At 35.5% G+C, this 20406-nt stretch overlaps 1 long non-coding RNA gene across 2 annotated transcripts; it reads left to right on the forward strand.

Annotated features, from left to right (window-relative positions):
• Nucleotides 1-612: 612 nt before the first annotated feature.
• On the forward strand, nt 613-20177 carry LOC125692229 (uncharacterized). Of its 2 annotated transcripts, none has more exons than XR_007376527.1 (3): nt 613-758; nt 2517-2573; nt 20139-20177. It is a non-coding gene; the product is annotated as an uncharacterized LOC125692229 (long non-coding RNA). The 2 variants fall into 2 exon arrangements; XR_007376528.1 differs by lacking the exon at nt 20139-20177 and adding an exon at nt 16646-16724.
• The last annotated feature ends 229 nt before the right edge of the window (nt 20178-20406 follow it).

Genomic DNA, 20406 nt, shown 5'->3' on the forward strand with positions numbered 1-20406 from the left:
TTATGTGCCATCAACTAATTTTTTTAATGTAAAACTCTTAACTATTTTCCGCAGTTCTCAAATAGACTTTTTAGAAATGAGCAAGTGTCTTCTCTACCCACCAATCCAGTTTGCTGGATTAACTTTGAAAATCAAGCCTAACTATCACAGCCTCTGCTGCTTCTGTATATTTATGAAGTTGCAGCTGAACAATTAATATGCGTGGATACCTCCTAGCATGTAATCTTGTATATATGCATATGTATATATGCACATATGGAAATGCACAGTGCATTTATTTACTTCTGTTTAATCTAAAGCTTTCGGCCAGTTATACTGATTTCTTTTACTTGAAAAAACTCTGAACAGTGAATGCAAAAGTTTCTCTGTGCAGTCTGAAGCAGTGTGCTTTTCATTCACTACTGCTCAATATGGTTTGATGGTTACTGCTGCCTACTTGCATAGAGCAAAGACAAGGTCTAAATTGAGAAATTTTTATTTTGCCTGCTAACTAACCAATTTTAAATACATTTTTGTTTTAAATACTGTACAGAAACTGTTGAGTCATGGCCTGAACCACTGATTGATCATCTGAGAAAGGACTGTGTCAGCCATGGGAGCACAGGTGAAGGCAATTCAGCTGTGTGACTGGATGGGATGGAGCCTGGCTCTACCTTTCCTGGACCCCATTTAAGGGCTGACTGCCACTGGGTAAGGGTGTCTTTCTGGAGATCCTTCTTCTGTGGAGTCTTTCCTGTGAATCTGGATTTCAGATACAGGTGAGCATTTCTCCTCTGCTTATTTCTTTTCCCATTTTCACTGTGATAATCTTTCCAGCTGTAACACCAACTGTAACAAATACTTTAGATATCGTAGCACATTGAATTAACAAATTCTAGATAATTAGTTTAAATGTGAGCAGATCAGTAATAAATGAACCACAAATAAAGGTATCTAATTCGAGATGCTTCTTATAAGAGAGAAAAAATTACTTTGAAAAATGCAGATGTCTGCAGCTTTCTATGTGTACAGACAAAAATCAGTATCAAATTATAGAGAAAACAGGTTGTTCTTCAGGAAGTGGCTATTTGGAGTAACTTCTGAAAGAAGGAAACCTAGGAGCCTTTCAAAGGAGGAGCAAGAGCCTGAGCCACCCTAAGAGTAGGGCAAAGGAAACAAATGAAGACAGCATATGAAAAAGAAACAGCAGAGTGTCAAAGCCAAAGGGACAAAGCTGGAAGTGATAGGCGAGAAAAGCACAAGAAATAGATATGAACTTTTGATATTCTTGCAGGCTGGGGTACGGAATTTCACCTTGATTTAGTAGGGGATGATTGGATGCTGTTCCTTTTTTTCTCACAGTGATTTTTCAAGGAATCACAGAGTGAGAGGGTTTGAAAGCAACCTGTGTTTAGTGGCAGTAAATTTAAAAGTAGAAGCTGGGGGGATGGGAGAAAGCAGAAAAGAAGAATGAGTGGAACCTTTTCTCCCCATGCATAACTGCAAACCTGTCAGTCAATAGCAAATCATGAGTAAGCCTTCATTCTTTTGTGTGACTATGACAATAAGAAAAAAAAAATATTTGCATAAGGAAGGAAACATTTTTCTCTCAACTTGTTTTCCTTTCTTGTTCTTAAGTGGCAGTTTTCCAGTTAACTTTAAGTAAACTTGATTGTACATTTACAAATATATAACATATACCTGTATTTATTAAATATATATGTTCATAAAACAAATTTGGTCAGAACTACCTCTCTTGTGTTTGCACTAAAACATTTACACTGTGCCCTCTTTTCTGCATATATTTCTTCCTACCCAATGTCTTTTTAGTAATAGACTCTCTTGAGGTCATCTTCTCTAAGATAGAATTGAATAAATTGCTCAAGATCAGATCTGGAAGGTGGAGTGTTCTTTTATATCTTCAAATTTGTTTTATTTCTGCAGTGGTAAAGGATGTTTCTTAAGGGAGTATATTGGAGCAGAATATATATATTCTTATATATTTAATAAGTTTCATATTTTTTTAACAATGGTTCCATTCTGGAATCCAAATCAGACTGGTTTGCAAAAAAATGTCCATCTCAATGTTAAGAATAATAATAAAGCTTGCTGAGACTCAGTCATTACTCAACATTTATACAGTGATGTAACTTATTCCATCTTTTCAGTAAGAATGATATTTGCTATCTTATCTTTAGTTAAAATAATAGTCGTCTTTTTCTGTAACTGTCTGAGAGCATAATCATCAGGTTAAGTATTAATACATAATTTTTTCTACTGGAAAGTGCAAGAGCTTTTAAATTTGACATTACTTTCTATGAGGCGTCTTCTGAATGCAATATGCAAAGTTAATTCCTACCTACCCAAGTTGGTTATAGGACAAAAGTTCACGTGATTCAAATAGCCATACATTTTATTTTAGCTTCTGCTATAGATCTTCCATTTCAAAATGTCAGGTGAATGAAAGGACAGAAGGTAAAAGGGTCCATGACAAGGGTGAAATAATTTTTTTTTTTTTTTTTTTTTTTTTTTTTGAGGTAAAGAACCACCATCCTGTCTCACAATACATATTGGACTGTATCATTTTACTTTCGGTACGTAGTTTCTTTCTCTCCTCTGTGTCAGTAGTTCTAAAAACAGACTCTCAAAACAACTGGAACTGTTAATTTTCATTAGTGTTCCTAATGAAAAAAGGGAGCAATGCTTCTGTTACTTTGCAAATATTTACAAAATTTCACTATCCATTTTTGCTCTTTCAGGTGTAAAGTCAAAAGGAGGGAACTCTTAGATCTAGTAGACTATCTGAATGCAATGCAATTTATAACTCTCTGTAGAGTCAGTTTAGAAAATAATATGGATTTTACTTCTGCTTTATTTGACTGGATTCTTATGTTGATGTTACATAACAGTGTAAGATACTATGTAAAATCATGTTTGTTGGTTGAAAAGGGCTTCTTATTGTATACAATTTCAATTAACTGTTGCCTCATTATGAAGGAGATGAAAAGCACAGACAGCATGGATACGTCTTAAATTCTTCTCTCCTGTGAAGTCTGTCCACTTTATTTGAGGCTTTAATTACTCTTCACTCAAGATTTACAAGCTGTTTTTATTTTTCTTGAGTGATTTCTTTCAAACCTCTTTCAGCTTGTTTCTTCCCAGAGGTTATCTTAGTGTTCCACAGTGATTTGGCAGTTAGAACACTACTTGCCCAGAATATAGGGGAGAGAAATTTCATACCTTCCTTTTCAGAGAGATTTCAGATTTCAGAGTGTACATCCTCAGTCTTCTGTGAGAATATCCTAAGCTGTTCATCTATTCTATAAGGAATATGACTTTTTTTTTTTTTTTTTTTTTTTTTTTTTTTTGAAAATCCCAATTTGGACCAAAAAGTTCAAGAACCACTGAGCTTTGAGAGAAGGCATAAGACAATAGCCCCTCTCTTACAACTGTGACTGAGAATAGAATGCAAAATCCTGATTCCAGTGCAATGCAATGAAGTTTCCATCAGCTGTGTTAGTGAGTTACAGGATTACACAAGCCACATATTTGCAATAAACTGCCATACAGTATCAGGGATCTGATGTATGATATCCAATCCCATGTCAAATTGGTTGTGACAGAGAGGGGGAAGGCCTATGTAGACATACTGTTTCGGGTTGATTTTTTTTTTTTTTTTTTTTTTTTTTTTTTTTTAACTGTATAAACAGTAATTTATTTCAGCAGTTCGAACGAACTTGAAAAGAAAAAGCTATAGTACCTTATAATTATTATTATTATTATTTTAATTTTCTTTTAAATTGTCTTAGTTTTTTCTCTGAAAAATTGTCATGAAAATGGTACAATGCTGAGAACGTTTCTCAGGCTTCATATCTTTAGTTTTTCTCTCAAATCCTATGATCTGTCATCTTCTTCTCTTTTATCTAGACTGGTATTGTGTACCCTGCTAGCTTCCTTTCTGTTCGTAGAATCAAAGAAGCGCTTCTTTTTAGCTTTTGTTTACTTTCCATTTCCATTAGAGATCTGAGACTTGTTCTTCTTCCTCTGTCTCCTAAGGACTGTCCTCAGGCCACCTCATTGGTTGCCATTTACAGGCAGTATTGCTAAACACCACCCCTAAACTGATACCTTCTTGATCTTCCCATCACATTTGACCTTTCTTTATCAGCTTGCTTTCAGCTGTGGCTGTGCTGCTGCCCACTCAGATTCAAGCTGGCAAGCTTATTTGTGCTTCATAGCTCTGGTGAAAAGCAGTTTAGGTGGCACATTACCTCTCCTGCATCAGCCCCTTGGTGCTAAATGTGCAGACAGAAGTGTTCTGAGCAATGATGGTTTTTCTCTTTGCCGTGGAAGGTCCTGAAAATTATGTAGTCAGAGTTTAGCTTTGCTGTGCGTGACACTAGTTTGGCAACTGGGAGTTAATAGGATCAAGGTGGAAAGACTATTCTATGTGGCTGTAGAAAATGTTGCTGACTGCAGGATCTCTGTGTGAAAACCAGTCTCGTGCTAATGAGGAAATTATTTCAGTGCAGTTTTTGGAGTCTATTGACACTTTTAGACAGACTATGGTTTTATGTCTTGGTCATTATAGTTGGCTAGTTCTTGCAAAGGAATAATGGCTAGGCCTGCCATTATCACTGGGTACGTAGGGTGAGTGTTAATAAGACAGATTAAACTGTATTGCGAGTGGTGGTGAGGAAGATTGCTGTGTGCTGCATTTTTATTACAGATATTGTATCACTGTAATGTATACATCAGTGCTTCCTTGCCCTTCAATTGATCAAGCTGTGACATATGGAACTCTTGAAATAATTATGAATTGAGGCTACAAGTACAAAGATCCTCCAAAATTAACTACATTTCTGTAATGCATAATTAAAATGTTCTTGTCAGCAAATACCATTGATTGCACTTGATGGTGCATTATCTATGGTGTATTATGCTCATGTTCCATTGAACTGGCAGAGATACTTGCAAAAAATGGTTACGTTTTTAATAGCAAGGGATTGGAAATCTATTTCTTTTTCTCATTTTGTTTCCTTACCTGTAGTGTGAATTTAGGCTTAGGGTAAGTATTGACTCTAAGTATACCTCTTTTTAAATACTGAGACGATTCATCTCTCTGACTCATGATCTTTTCTATTTTCTTTAGGGACCATGTGTAATTTTCTATATTGCACATGTGTAGTGACTCTCGAAATAAGTAGGCTTAACATCTCTGTTCTTGTAGTTCTATCAAGTTATCAAAATCGAGTAGAAAAGTCCTTAATGTTTTTCATAAGAAATGTAGCCACAATCGTTACATTTGATGAGATTTAATAAAAGATCCAGGTGAATTTCCATTCCTTTTCCAAATTACTGCTTACACAGTTGTTCCTTCACGTATCATGGTAAATTAAACAACCATGAATGGTAGGACTCTATTATTAGTACAGAATGAGAAGATAATAGTTCTAGTTATAGAAAATATGACATTGATGTTATACATTCCTCTTCTAACAGAAGTAGGCCATTAGCTGATGTCTGTCAAAATCCTGAGAACAGCAGTCGCCTGGATGGCAAAGACCTGAGTACGTCAAGGGTAGAATACTAGTTTGCTCTAGGAAGGGCAATAATTAGTGTGAAGATGCTCCCCTTAGTGAACATGTGTATTTTAATGGGGGAAAGCACAACTGGAAGATAAAACCCGTTACACTGTGTTTTAAATCTATGAGAATACAAGGAAAACTTCCAGGGCATATTGCAGTGCACTTCTTGCTTATCTGACAGAAAGGCATGATCAGAAGCATTACAGAATAGCCCATGTCTATATAAGCACAAGCTTCTATAAAATATCGCGAAGTAGTGTAAATCTGATAGCATACAGCTGGACACTTTCTGTTCCTCTGTGTATGCTCATTGTGCCGTGATGAGAAGAGGTTTATAAAAGTTTTGTTTTACCCTCTTCCCAATTGCAAATGAATGCAAGATCAATGGTTCCATTATTGTTTTTTTTGTTTGTTTGTTTTTGTTTTGCATCGGTGTATTTTTGACAATGTACACTATGAGCGTAAGTGGATGATTTGACCTCTTTATTGTAGTAGGCTGTGGCAATTATTTTTTTATTGAAATTTCAATTAGCTTTTCTGTTCTAATAATGTTTTACCTAAATCCTCTTTTTAAGTTCCTACTGAGGTTACTAGAAAAGATCATCTAAGCATGACTGTGCTAAAAGGTAGAGGTAAAGAAAACAAATTATTTCTATTGTGTACAAAATTGAGGTCACTTTAGGTTAACTGAATTGGGTTCCTTCAAGAGACGAAGACTTTCCACATCATGAAGAATCATTCAGAGAATTCTAATTGAAAAAAGAAAGACATCAGCCTCTTAAAGAAAAGAAAAAGATACCAGGATTAGTACAACTGAACAGGAAAACCTGAAATAGATTTTACAGACCATTGCCTTTATGACCCTTATAAAAGAACTGTCAAATGAAAAATGATGAAGAAAGCCCTGCAGATTACAACTCTATTAAACTGTCTAGCAATCTGAGTTTACAGTTAAGACTAATATTAAAAAAAAAAAGGAGGAATTTAGGATTTATAATTACAATTCTTTGGCACCTGAAATACTTCAATGCTAATATACATTTTAAAGAAAAATCTAAATTCGTATTTGACACCAGATTTAAAGGTGTTATTCACAGAGACAATTTAATATTTTTTTTGGCATTGACTATTATTGGTAAGATTAAATAGATTGTTGTTTTTTTTTTTTCCCCTAGGAAAAATGTATTTTATGTATTCATAAAAAAAAAATAATAATTTAAAGCACTTCTTCTGGTCTTTAGCTTGCAAAACATGGAACAATTTTAACTGAGTAGTGATGCTACTTTCGGGATATGTATAGATATTAAATATAGAGAATCCAAAGTTCATTAGCCCTTCTACAAGTGCTAAACAAGCTATGTTTGAAAACATAATTTTGTTGCAGGGTCCCCTGTTTTCTGTGAAAATTAATGCTGTTTGCTGAGCTCTTTGATGGGAATGCATTCCAATAAGAGAAGTTCATAAATTACTTACTACTTGGTACTAATATAAAGTAAGTCATTCTTGCTAATCCAGCTAAGAAGCCAATAAGCCCATTTTCACAATGATAATGCCAATATAACTCATAGGGCATTTCACTCTGTCCAAGAAAGGAATAATAGAGAAACCAGCTCCTGTGTATGTGTATGTTACAGGGAAGTGTTTATCAACTGTTTCAGTAGTGTTGAGTCCCTTTTCTGAAGTGCAGGAAAAAAAAAAAAAAGAGGATTAATAGCCTGTTTCATAGTGAAAGGAGGCTTTTAAAAGGCATGACAGGGTGAAATTTATGTAAGCTTAGGGATTTGGTATATCTTCTGATTCGCAATGACACCATAGATTGTCTGAAATTCACGGTGAGTATAAATGAATGCAAGTCCTCTGCATTCAAGGACCTTACTGAATGTAAGGTCCAGGGAGCAATTTGGTACCTCTCACATTTTCAGTTTGTTGTAACAGTGCTGCACAGTGGATAAAACTCAGCAATGCAGTTTGAAACAAAAATCTATACCTCCAGAAAAGGTATTTTCCTGAGTTGTTCTTTAGCCTTTAGAGAGATTATGCAGAGAGGAAAAAAAGAGAAAAATGTCAACTACCTCCATCTGTAATCAGTGGGTTGCCATAGTGACACTGCCTCCTTTTTTTGTGTGTGTGTGAACAGAGGTCAGAGTTCTGTTATCTCTTTTTTTTTTTTTTTTTTTCCCTCCCTATCTCACAGAGCTATCCCTTTAAAATTTACAGATGCACAGTTGGCAATTTTAGTCCATTTTGGTTCTTTTTGTTTTTCGTCTTTTAAAAGAAAACAACTCAAAGAGCTTCAGTCTTGCCATTGTAAATTCATACAGCAGTTCAGGACAATGACTGATAAGGCTTTTAAAATAATGCTGAATGCATTTGGTTTTTGTTTTTTGTTTTTTTCCCCCACTTATTTTTATATATCTGTAAGAGTTACAATCCATGATTACTCAATGAAAAAAAAGGCTGATCTGAAGACCAAGACAGTTTCCTCTGATCCTGTTATTCTCTTCCAAGCATGTATCTTAAACAACTGCTGCTTAAGCTTGTCTCTAAGGGAAAGAAAGATAAAGGATGCTTCCTTCTCTTGTTGTGGTGTAGTGTTTTGCAGAAGGAGGGCCCAGATTGCTAACTGCTCACACAAAAGTTATGCTTGTGTTCAGCATGTCTAGGAATGTTGCTCTCAAGCTTTAAACCATTTAATTTCTAAAGATCTGATTGTTGCCAATCCTGGTATTCTAGGAAAGGAAATACTGAATTCCTAATTTTATGGTGGTAGTTTTCTTTTTGCCTTATTGAGAATGAAAGTGAACTTTTTTTTTTTTTCCCCTTAAAATTGCAAAAATGCATCTCTCTCACATGTTGTTCTCTTATATTTAAACACATGAAAAACAGGCCATCATACATCCAGGGATTAGGTAACATAAAGAAATAATGCTCGTGTCAGGGTATTGTCAGACTTGCAGATAAAGTGGTACAGAAAACTGCAGATTAACAACAACTTTAAATTTTTGAACAATATTTTTCAAAATATGTCTTAAAGTCCATTAAATCAGTGGTAGTAATGTGTTATTTAATTAAATTCTCCATATACCTTTCTCCTGATTGGATTCTCCCTCAAACTCTAAGAAGTTGCCTGAAGATCCACAATGAAAAAGTTAGCTGCTTTTTAAGTAAATCTTAAGTCCCTTGGGGAAGCCATAAATCTTTCCTGTATCTGTCAAGTACAGTTATAAGAAAATATACCTGCATGTTTTGAGATTGACTTACCAAAATGTTTTCTGTTTATTTTTGTGTGGAACACCTAGTTATATCTGAAGTTCATTCCTGTTTACATGGATCAATACACTCTGTAACTGAATGTAGCTTTTTTTTTTTATCTGTTTCTAGCTATAAATATTCTTGCTTTTTTTTTTTTCCCCCCCCCTTTGTTAGCTTGATGAATAAAGAGAAACAGAACTCACTAGATTGCACAGGGATTTACCCATTTTTAATGGATCTAAGGTTACTTTCAAATGGGAGAAGAGTTCCAACAAGGAAAATTATCTAGCATGGAGTGAAATTATGGAAGAAAAATAAGACCATGGCAATTTCACCATGATAAAGAGACTGCATAATAATATGAGAATACTGAAAGATCTAAATCAGCATATGCATAGAAATACTTAGAATCTAGGTCCAGGAGATCTGTGAGCATTTAGGAGAAGATGGAAGAGATGCTGTGAGTTATATCACAGAGAAATTTTGAAATACAGTCAGAGTGTATGTTGTAGGAGAAATTAACTAACACAAGCGAGTCCAGTCTTCAGAACACACTGAGAATTTAAACCGCATTCATGGAATTACACTAATGTATTAGTTCACAAAAATAAGGTCAACTATCCCACTGGTTCTATGGATTTGTTGGTCTTGTTTAATAGATAGATACACATACAGTTTTATGAGGGCTGCTTTTAAAGTAATGCCTACTATTTTATTATGCTAATCCATGACATCAGAGACAGATGTTGGAGGTATAGAAGTAAAGGTTGAACCTTCCCACCAATATCCCATGACATGTTGCTGTGTGCAGCAGAGGGAGTTCTGACAGGATGGAGTTCAACACTGTAGTGTATATGAAATAAAGGCATGGAATTGAATGGTGGAAAAAATGGTACCCGCTGACATTCACTGATGTTTACTGAAAGTTTATGGAGACCAAACAGTGGATGTGTGCACAGTGAGGTGGCAGGTGGTACATTTTACTAGTGACAATAGCAACAGTGGTGCAGGTTTTATGAGCATAGCACGCAAGCTCTTCTTCATTGCTGATGAAAATGCTGAGCTAATGATGGTGACTATGCTGAAAAAAAAGTACTTTGCAGTTGAGAATTTGCTCCATCAAATAGTATTAATATGCTCTTTGCATCTGTGTTTTTCATGGAAATAGATAGGAGGCATTGCATTTGAGCGACTTACATATATGTGGATCAAGACAATTCTTTTTCACTCAGTGCAGCCCAGGCAAGCCAAAAGGTTGGACAGCTATGGACTAACAAATACCCTAAATGTAAATGTGAATTCTATTACTTCTAAAAATAATAACAATAATATGTACAAACCTATGAGAAAACAAAAGCAAAAAGGAGAGAAATCCTACGGGCCATAAAGAGTAAGAAGCTTAAACTCAAGTCTTAGTGATATTAAACTACTAGCACTTTTGTTATGAGCCTTTCCTAAATTCAAGCTTAAATAACTCTCTCTGAATATTTTCTGCTGTTCTCTTGTCTTAGAGTGAACACATAAAATTGATTTTGAATCTTCTTCTAAAACACTTCCATTCCTCTGATTATAATTTTTTTTTTTCCTTCAGATTTCACATTTCCTGAATAGGAGTAAAGCAACTATGCTTGATTTAGCATTCCTTAAAAAACGCAGTGAAACTATGGTTTCCTGTGGTGTCCTTCAGCTATTTTCTGAGGCGAACACACACTGCAGATGTTTTCTTAAAGGCCTGTGATTTACTAGCATAGGCTTAGCCGTATTTGTCAGCTAGTCTGTTGGATTTCGAAAAATATCTTATGCTTTGCACTTGTCTGCAGGTCAAGTAAGAGAAATTCCAGACCCATGTAAATTGCTGAAATTATTCAGGTGTCTGTTGTTTTTCATTCTTTTAAGTTAGCTCATTTTGCTTTTCTCTCACATAGCCAGCATTCCTGTCAGGTAATGCTGTGAAGAGTTTCACTGTAGTTTCAGCTAACGCATTGCCTGTTGAACAATCTTATGAATGCTATGAAAAGAAGATAGTGTTTGCTGAGGTTTCTTTTTGCATATATTTTTATATATATTTATTTATATAATATTATTATATTTATAATATTTATAATTTATATATTTATATATATATTTTTTTTTTAATATAGTTCTTTTTGCGCAAGAACTTCTTTACAGTGAGGGTGACGGAGCACTGGAACAGGCTGCCCAGGGAGGTGGTGGAGTCTCCTTCTCTGGAGATGTTCAAGACCTGCCTGGATGCCTACCTGTGTGACCTGCTGTAGGGAACCTGCATTGGCAGGGGGGTTGGACTCGATGATCTCTGGAGGTCCCTTCCAACCCCTACAATTCTGTGATTCTGTGATATGCAAGGATGCATATGTGATTGTTTTGGAGTGTTTCTGGGTAAATTTTCATCAGAAACAGTTGCTTCACTTTCACAACAATGTAATTTTTCCCTGTTAGCGTTGCTAACCTAAAGGTCTCCATTACTCAATGGGAACTACTGTTTTTGTAAATTGCTCTGTATTTCTCTCACCATTTCTCCTTTTTGTGGAAGTTCCCAAATGCTACTGCATTATGTAATCTGTTTGTCAAGGCAACTCTTCTGCCCCCACAAAAGTATGTGTGAAGATCTGGAACTGAGCTGTTTTCTATGTCTACTTTTCACTTTATGTTGTACTTTTATTGTGTTAAGATCCTGTAACAAGGCTTCTCCAGAATAACTCTCTTAAAAGTTCAAGTTTTGTCAAAAATTTTCACCTGAGTTTGTAATCTGATTAGATTTACGTATACATATAGAGAGGAGAGCAAGAGATAAAGATGAAGTTTCTGTCGTCTGTTAAGAAAGGCAATTCATTCTCACCTGAATAAAACTGATCCCAGTAGGATAGGCAGTAGAGATTCTTGGTTGGTGACACATAATATTAAAGGCACTGTTGGTTGTAAAAGTCACTGAACTCTGCAGATGCTTACAGATTCATATCTGAAACTAAATATGAGCCATCACCTTTATACTGTGCGTAACATAAATAGAATGCAGGACTTGCATGGCTCATGCTATGGTTTAAATTGTTAGCTACTAAGGCAAAGAGACATCAAGAAAGATCAGCAGCCTTTCTCACCTATTGTTGTATTCTCACAGGTTTTGATTATTACACATCTGACATTAAAAAAGGTTAAAGTAAATATTACAGTAACATTATCGGATTAAAGTTGCTCTTTTATCAGCAGCAGTTTTTCTTGTCCTTGATAATGAGCTAAATATAAAATTTTTCAAAGAGCACTGTGCTATTACTGCCAGAGAACTGCCATTGTATTAATCTCTATTCCCCAAGAAAGCAGAAGGCGAAAGAACAGGTCATTAGCATGTGACTGCTCTCAAGAGGAGGCGTGCTGTCCTCTCTCATTAAGGTATCTGTATCAGAAAAAGAGAATAGAAATTTTAAAACAACTTAAATAGCTTCATACCCCAAAGCATGAAAAAATGCCTCAGCTAGGCTGTTTTTCTTCTTCATATATAAGTAGGGTGTTACAAAGACTTAAAGTACTGGTAGTTGTGTATCAGGCTGAAAGAAGCACTGTTCTATGTACTGCTCTAGAAGCACGAGTTTTTATGTTTGTGTATTAAGACTTAAGTAGACCAACATGAACTTCCTGTTCTTAAAATATTCTTAGGTTTGGCTTGCTTAAAAAAGAGACAGCAAATAGCATTATCTGTTTAGCTGATTTTTATATGTTGGTTAATAATTAATAAGCTGCCTGGCTGGTATGTTTTCAAATTGCTCAATGAATTTATAGATACTGATAAGAGTATGAAATAACAGTGATATAAATAGTGATATAAATAGGTAATCAAGCATTGAAGATAAACTATCTTTCATACGCATGTTTGATTACTCTCAAGGTACATGGATCTTACTGTGATTCTGTGCTGGCCATTTTATTTGGCTGTGGAAATTGCTTCTATGCACAAAGATGAGGACAGTCTCTACATAGAAGTACTAGTGTCCTAACATTTCAGGTGCATGCCTCTGTTTTATTGAAACAAATGTCCTAAACATAATATCATAAAATAAAATCATCAATTTTATAATGTTTGTTTCTTATCCTGGACTGATACTTATCTTTACGAAAATAACAGACGTGATGCTCCTATGTTTCCAGCTATATTAGAAGAGAACAAACACTGCAGTAGCCAATAAGAATTGTATTCCTCCTCTCCTAGTATTTAGTTTGTTTAAATGCATTCTTTTTCTAAGATGTGCTTTTAGTTAATTCACTTCCCAGTAAGTTCCATGTGAATTTGGTCCCTGCTCTAAGAAAAGTTTGGAAAAGTTAGGCTATTCAAAAGAAGTAATATCTGGGAAACTCTTCCAGAGAAAACTGTTTAATGACAGTGTTGGATCATACTCTTTCTTTATGCTGTGTTGAAATCATAGCCATCAGCTAAGCTTCTTTACAGTTACATGGTTTATATTAACTGCACTTTTTACCCTCTGTAAAATTAGGTTTGACAATCTCACGCATGTCACGTGTCTATAGGTACACCAGTACAGTGCTCCACTATTGTACCAAACTTTTAGATGTATGAATTGGTTCTTGAATAGGTGTGAATAACCTATCAGCTCACTAATCTGTGTAGGTGACTCAAAATCACTGGTCTTTGTTAAATGATTAAAGCTAATTCTTATTTTTATTTTAATTTAATTAATATTTTATTTTTGAAAAATACATTTTGTTCTGTCTGGCTTACTCTTCCTTTCAGAAACTCTTCTTCAGAATTTTGGTGCATAAACAATGTTTGTACAATACAAACATTAGTTAGTGCCACAACTTTTCCTGCCATAGAAATTACATTTCCGATTAATATTCTAGCCCACGCTTTACTGAGTAAAACTATGAGTAGGCCAACAGAGATAGAAAACCTTAAAAACATCCTCTGAGATACTTGGGAAACTCAGAACAAAGTTATTTAGGGCATAATCAATGCTATTTTAGTCTTCTGGTGTTCAAATACTATTCTGCAAACTAGAGTCAAAAAGCCCTAAAGAGATAAAGCAGCCAATTTCCTCCCTGTTAAACTGAAATGCTTGGAGAAAAGCACCTGAAGCACTTTAGCAATTTAATTCATGGATGTAAGTTATATTTGTTGCCTATTACTGCATTGTGCTTCAAGATCTCTGTTCTTTCTGATATTGTTAGAAAGATAGCAGTGAAGAGATATTAGTCTAACTAGGAACAAATTCGATTTGTACTCAAGTATCCTAAAATACTTCAGAAATGTCAGTATAGGGCTGTTTTGGGGTCCAAGGTCCTTATTCCATAGGTCTTATAAGACCAATCCATTTTTTTCATTGCTATTAGCACAATCTTGTTATTCTCCCTGACGACTTGATGCCCCACAAACTTCTGATAGCCTCACATCAATTCCAGCTGTTGGGGTCTGGGTAATCCTTAGCACTGTTGCAGCAACCATAATGTGCTTGAGAATTTGCATGGTATTTTCCACTTTTTTTTTTTTTTTTTTTGCTGCTTAAAGTATCTTTTTTAAACTTCCTTCAGTTAAAAGCCTTCAGTTGGTTCTCATGGTGATGGCTTTGCACTGCAAGATTGCTTGAGACATATCAAGCACACCCCAGAAAGTGTTTTTTTGTTGTTTTTTTTCACAGCACGTATAAAAGAAGGCAGTAGCTTTCTTACACTTCCACAGAACTTATGTTCTTTGGGGAGTGGCAGAAGGGAAGAAAATATTTGTGTTACATTCATTTTGTTTTTCTTTCCTGAAGCATGCCTTTCCCATCTCGTGCCCAATTTTCTGGTGCTCCTATATGACACTCTTTATACTATAAAGTCATTTATGTGGCCAGTTCTTCAGATTACTTAAGGAAGTCTGAATGATAAAACAGTGGAATGTAAACTCTCTGTAAAAGCAGACGAAAAACCTTGGCCAACAATCACAAGTGGCAAAGGTGATAAAAGAACAGCAGTAGTTTAAGGAATTTATCTAGTGGCTAAACTGTCCAGCAGTTTTTACTGAAGAATAGAAAGAAACAATTAGTCCTGGCCAAGGGTCAGGGCTAAGGTATTTTTCTTCTGACTAACACTAACTTCCATTTTGAATTGAGTACGTTTGGGCTAGTTACGTTTTTGTGAAGTAATTTTTTATTTGAAAGTAAAAATGTTATTTAGCTAATAATTTTCAGTGCATTACTTGCATACTGAATTTCTTTTATTTTTGGCAAGTTCAAGCCACTGCGTAATGTTAGTGTAATTGGTTTGTAATGTTCATGACCCACTCTGGGATCATTCACAAGGAAAGTGTCTATAAATGTTAAAGATGACCTGTGACTAGAGCAATTTATCCTATGCTGCTGAGAACTTCCCTGCAGTGTAGAAAATGGGAACTGGATCCCATTTGGCTCTTGCTTATGCACCTTTTGGCTGTTTGTGGTAGAGGAAGAAACAGTAAGGTTTCCAGCACCCTCTCTTATTAAACAGTTTTGTATATTTTTCCATTCACATCCAGATGTAGTTCAGTGTGAAGGTAAAGCATTATTCACTTTCCTTTTAACAAGAATGCAAAAGAAAATAAGTGTATTTAGACGGTACAAAGACTGATCACTCACAGAAGAGGACTGGGAATAGCTCTCCAGTGTTGGAGAAGGGACACATAAATATCAGATTAATTTTTTTGTTTGTTTTATTTTCTTTTTGTTCTTGAGATAAATTTACTGCAGAAGTAAGCCATTACATTCTTAAGTATGGAGCTGGGGAACAGGAGAGTTTCACTTCCAAATGTTTAAATAAATAATATATAATTGCCTCATTGCTTTTTTTTTTTTTTTTTTTAATAAAAGCAGGGAGAAGAAAAAAAATAGCATAATTTTGGAAAAATTCCATAATGAATAATACTCTTTTTCAGCAAAATAGTGTATTCTTCTATTTGCTGTACGTATTTTCAGACAGTTATAGGAATAATCTCCTTTCAGTCTCCCATTAGTTTACAGATATAATGTTGTGAAGTTATCGCTATGCCAAGATATCACCTTGTTTAAAAAAAGAAAGGAAAAAAAAAAAAAGTAATAATAAACTCTAAAATATGCTCAGTTGAAAGTCTGTGACATGCTTAGCAAGTTGTTGTTTGTTACTTTCAAGATGCCTTTAAGTCTACTGTTGTGATGATTGTGGTGTACAAAGTAGTATAAAAGAGCACAACTTGGTCTCCAGATGTTGTTCGTAAGTTGAACTTTTGTTTAGAACCTCATGATGCTACTTTTCTGGAACAAAAGCCTGAGTTAGAATTTGAACTTCAGTGATGCTACAAGAAAACTTAAATCTGAAATTTGCTTTCAAAACAAAAAGACAAAAGAGAAAAACTCCCCACTAAGAAGGTTTTCAGCCTTGAATGTTCTAAATCTACATAATTTCAATCTTATTGATACAATAGTTTTCACAAAATTGTCTCTTCAATATGTACTACTTGTTATGCTAACCTTCTTAAGTGTAACTGTTGGGACTATTCTCTGCTGATTAAGAGAGTTTAAAAAAAAAAAGGATTGTGACATCATTTGATTCTAATTAATAAATATGGGCATGTGGAAAAAAAATACATGATTATAATAGAATTTTAAAAGTTAAAAAATATATATCATTTTTCTTGCCCTTATGTAATTTACTGTTATTACTGTTTTTCATAATTTTTGCAGTTAATTGTCTTTCACCTAATTTTTAAGTCAGTGATGGGTATTTTGCCCTCTGCTCACTACTCAGTTGGCCTGATTAATCTTGAATAAATGGTCAACAGCAATTTCAGTTTGTGCTTCTCTTTACAGAAGGATATTGAAGTCATACATGGAAAGGGTACCTGCAGGAACGTGGTTAAAAGAGTTGATATGCTTCACTGACTGAAAAATAGGTAGGAATTACAGAGGCTTTACAGTGGATAGCACTGTAGGCAAGGTACGTGTAGCAAAGGAAAGACACTGATATTTCAGGGGGAACAGAACACATTTGAGTAGAGATGGCACGGTGTCCGTAACTGCATCCAGATCAATCTCCAGTGTAACAGTGTATTACTTGGTGATTAATATTACTTCATACATGGCTGAGACTTAATACTACCTCCCCTATGCTCTTCAGGGAGACTGAAATGTAAGGTACTATTTTGGGGCACCAAATAACTGAAAGAAAAAATTAAGATGGAAATTGCCCTTTAAAAACAGAGAAAGAAGGAAAGTATGTTTAAATTGAAATGAAATCCCTTTCCAAGTTGTTGCTTGTTTTGAAGCCTGCTAGTACTTGAGAAGTTGCATTCTGAACTAATCATTAGGATATTCACAGTCCCTCGTTATTAAAAGAACCACTTGAGCATCAACAGCTTCTTGATTTATCTCTTTGACATCACAACCATTTTTTTTCTTTCAAAATATTATTACTCCAAGTAAAGAACAAGCTTCTGAGATAATGAAAATAAGAAAAAGAGCAATAAAAAACTTCATATAGCAAATTTTGAGAATGTCAGAACTCTTACTGGGGAGTTGTTCCCAAAAGGAATCATATCTTTGATTAACATACATCATATACTTACAGCCAGTTCTACAGGAATCTTATGTTCACATTCGCAGTGTTCAGTTATTTACCGTGTATTGTAGCATTTTGAAGCACTATGCTTCCACAGGTCTTGCAGGTCTTACCTTAAATTTCAGTGTTTTTAATAAAAATGACACACTTGAGATTGTAATAAGACCTGAAAACTTGTTCTATTTGGTTAGGTTCTTTTAATTAGTCTTTGAATTACTGGCACATCTGAAGCTCTAAGTCCTGGTCTTCATTATTGCCTTCTGTTATGTATTTCTCTTTACCTCATTTCTTTCCTATTATCATCCTTTAGGGGAATAGAAAATTGATGAAATGGTGCATATCTTCTTACAAAATCACACCTGTAAGTAACCAGCATTAATTAATAGCAGGGGATAGAAGTGTAACTAATGCTAAAGTAAACATGATTCTGGAAGCTGTTTACCTACTTACCAATTATTCAAATTCTGTTTAGGGGATCAACATGTGTCTATCCTTTCTGTAAATATTTTGTGTGCACAGAAATAGTGAAAGCAGTCACAGATAACATCAATGAAGATTAAAAAAAAGAAAAAAAAAATGTAAACACAGAATAGTCCATCTTTTAAGTTTATATTTGGGATGGGATATTTAAACCAGAAAATGTTCCAGGCTGGTTTTTCTTCCCTTCTTGTGATCTGTCTGATTATCAGGAAAACAACATCAAGACATTGAAATTTAAGATGTGAGGAAAACACATGTTTGCTCAGAAGAAACAACTTATCATTGTTCTCAGGTAAAGAGAGAGGGTGATGAGGTTTAAGTGTTTCAGAGCTTTTCAGAGTAGACTTCTCCACATCTCATCCCACTGTAAACCAGCTTTACGGACTGCCTTGCTCCCAATATTTTAAGCCACATCCAGAAATCTACATACCTTTCTCAGGCAGGAAGAATCCTTCAAGAGCCTTACTACATTGAAGTCTGTAAGTTTAGAGGAGTGGGATAGACCTGTATAAGAACAGACTTTAGCACAAGAACAGTGCACATTTTGCTCGGGGATCACGTCTTGTTTTTCCCTCTGAGTAAACCTTTGGTGTCGAAAGAAACTGCAGTCTTCAGAAAAGTCTGTGAAAGCTTTCTGCACTTCAGGGTAAATATATGTATACTCTTTCTTTAATTTTTGTCATTGTTTTCTCTGAACTTTTAACCCCAATTATTCTAGAAGAAAATAAGTGGTCATTTGCTGTTATTTCCATCTTGAGGTATAGACTCCTAGTAAATGCACTCTATATCTGGTCATCAAATGTGACATATCAGCAGGAGGCTAGTGTCTTAGGGTATTATTTGCATGCATCTCTTCACTGCTGTGCTGCAGATAAACGAATATTTGTTCAGGCTGTCAGTGTTCAGTTAATGCTTTCATTTAGCTCTCCATAAATATGAAGACTGTGTGGCACTTATTATATAATAATTCAATTTATTTCTTTTTCTTCAGTAAAAAGGTTTAAAAAAAAAAAAACAAAAACAAAAACTGCAAGTGCTACAGCGCTATAGGTTTTGTCCTCAGAGTAGTTACATCAGTGGAATCCAATCTGCTCCAGAAGTAAAAAGTAGATTGACATCCATGTTATACATGTGAAGCTAAAAGGACTCTGGTGTGTAGGAACAGAGAAATAACCTGAAGCAAACCATTCTAACACCAACGCAGCTGCTTTCCAATGCTGCATGTTAATCCACTTGACTTTACATTCAGCTCTGTGTCACACAGCGACAGCGATTTCTAGCTCAGGACTTGCTGGAACACATCCTCAGCCGAGGTAAAAGGATATGGGGAATCGTGCTTGGAGGCTGATTTTTATCGCCTCTGTTTGCAGCCTTGTTTTGAATCTGATCCTCCTCCTACCTCTTGTTGGTATAGGAGAGCTGGATTAGTGAAATCATAGAGTCATTTGATTTAGAAGGGAGCCTTAAAGGTTATCTGTTCCAATTCCCTGCAATGTCCCCTGCAATGAGCAGGAACATCCACAGCTCCATCAGATGCTCAGAGCCTTGACCAGCCTGACCTTGAATGTCTCCAAAGATGGGACATCTACCACCTCTCTGGGAATTCTGTGCCAGTGCTTGCCACCCATATTGTAAAAAACTATTTCCTTATATCCAATCTAAATCTCCCCTCTCTTAATCTGAAACCGTTTCCCCTTGTCCTCTGCCTTAGCTTCAGCTGGGATTAAATTGTTTTCTTCAGAGTTTCTGGTATAATGCTGTATTTTGATTCTAGAAGAAAAACTGCAGATAATACATCAATGTTTATAGCTGGTACTGTGTACAGAGCCAAGGCCATTTGCAGCAAAGGTTCAAGAAGCTGGGAGGGAAAAGAATTAGGACAGCTGACTTGTTCTGGCCAAGGAGATATTCCACACCATATGAAATCACGTGGAAGGAATTTTGAAGGAGGTGGGAGTGCATCTTGCTCTTTTCCATTGCTCAGGGAACAAGCTGGGTATTGGTTATCAGGTGGTAAGCAATTCCTTGTGCATCACTTGTTATATACATTTATATATATATACATATTTGTTATAATTATTATCTTTATCTTAGTTTTTTTTCAACCCATATGTTCTACTTTGTTTTTTCGATTCTCTCCCCCATCCCACTGGGAAGGAGGAATTGAGAAAACAATTGTGTGGTGCTCAGCCTTCTGCTGGGCTAAATCACAGCCTGCCATCACAGCAGACTCTGCTGAAGAGTCTATCCCCTTCTTTCTTACAGCCTCCCTTTAGATGCTGAAAGACTGCCATCAGGTCTCCAGAAGCCTTCTCTTCTCATAAGGGTGTTGTTCCATCATTTTTGTGGCCTTCAACTGAGGGTATCTGATGGGATAAAACACTCTGCTATGACTGGTGCTGTCAGCTGAAGGTCACTAAGAACCCCATGGATCTTTCTGTAATCTTGGGAGGGACTTGCAAGAGTGATTATTTCTGGAACATAGCAGATGTCCACTCCTCTTAATGCTGCCTGAGGTAAAAGCAGCTGCTGT

This window comes from Lagopus muta, chromosome 4 (assembly GCF_023343835.1).
Source record: "Lagopus muta isolate bLagMut1 chromosome 4, bLagMut1 primary, whole genome shotgun sequence".
In the NCBI taxonomy this organism is placed as follows: Eukaryota; Metazoa; Chordata; class Aves; order Galliformes; family Phasianidae; genus Lagopus; species Lagopus muta.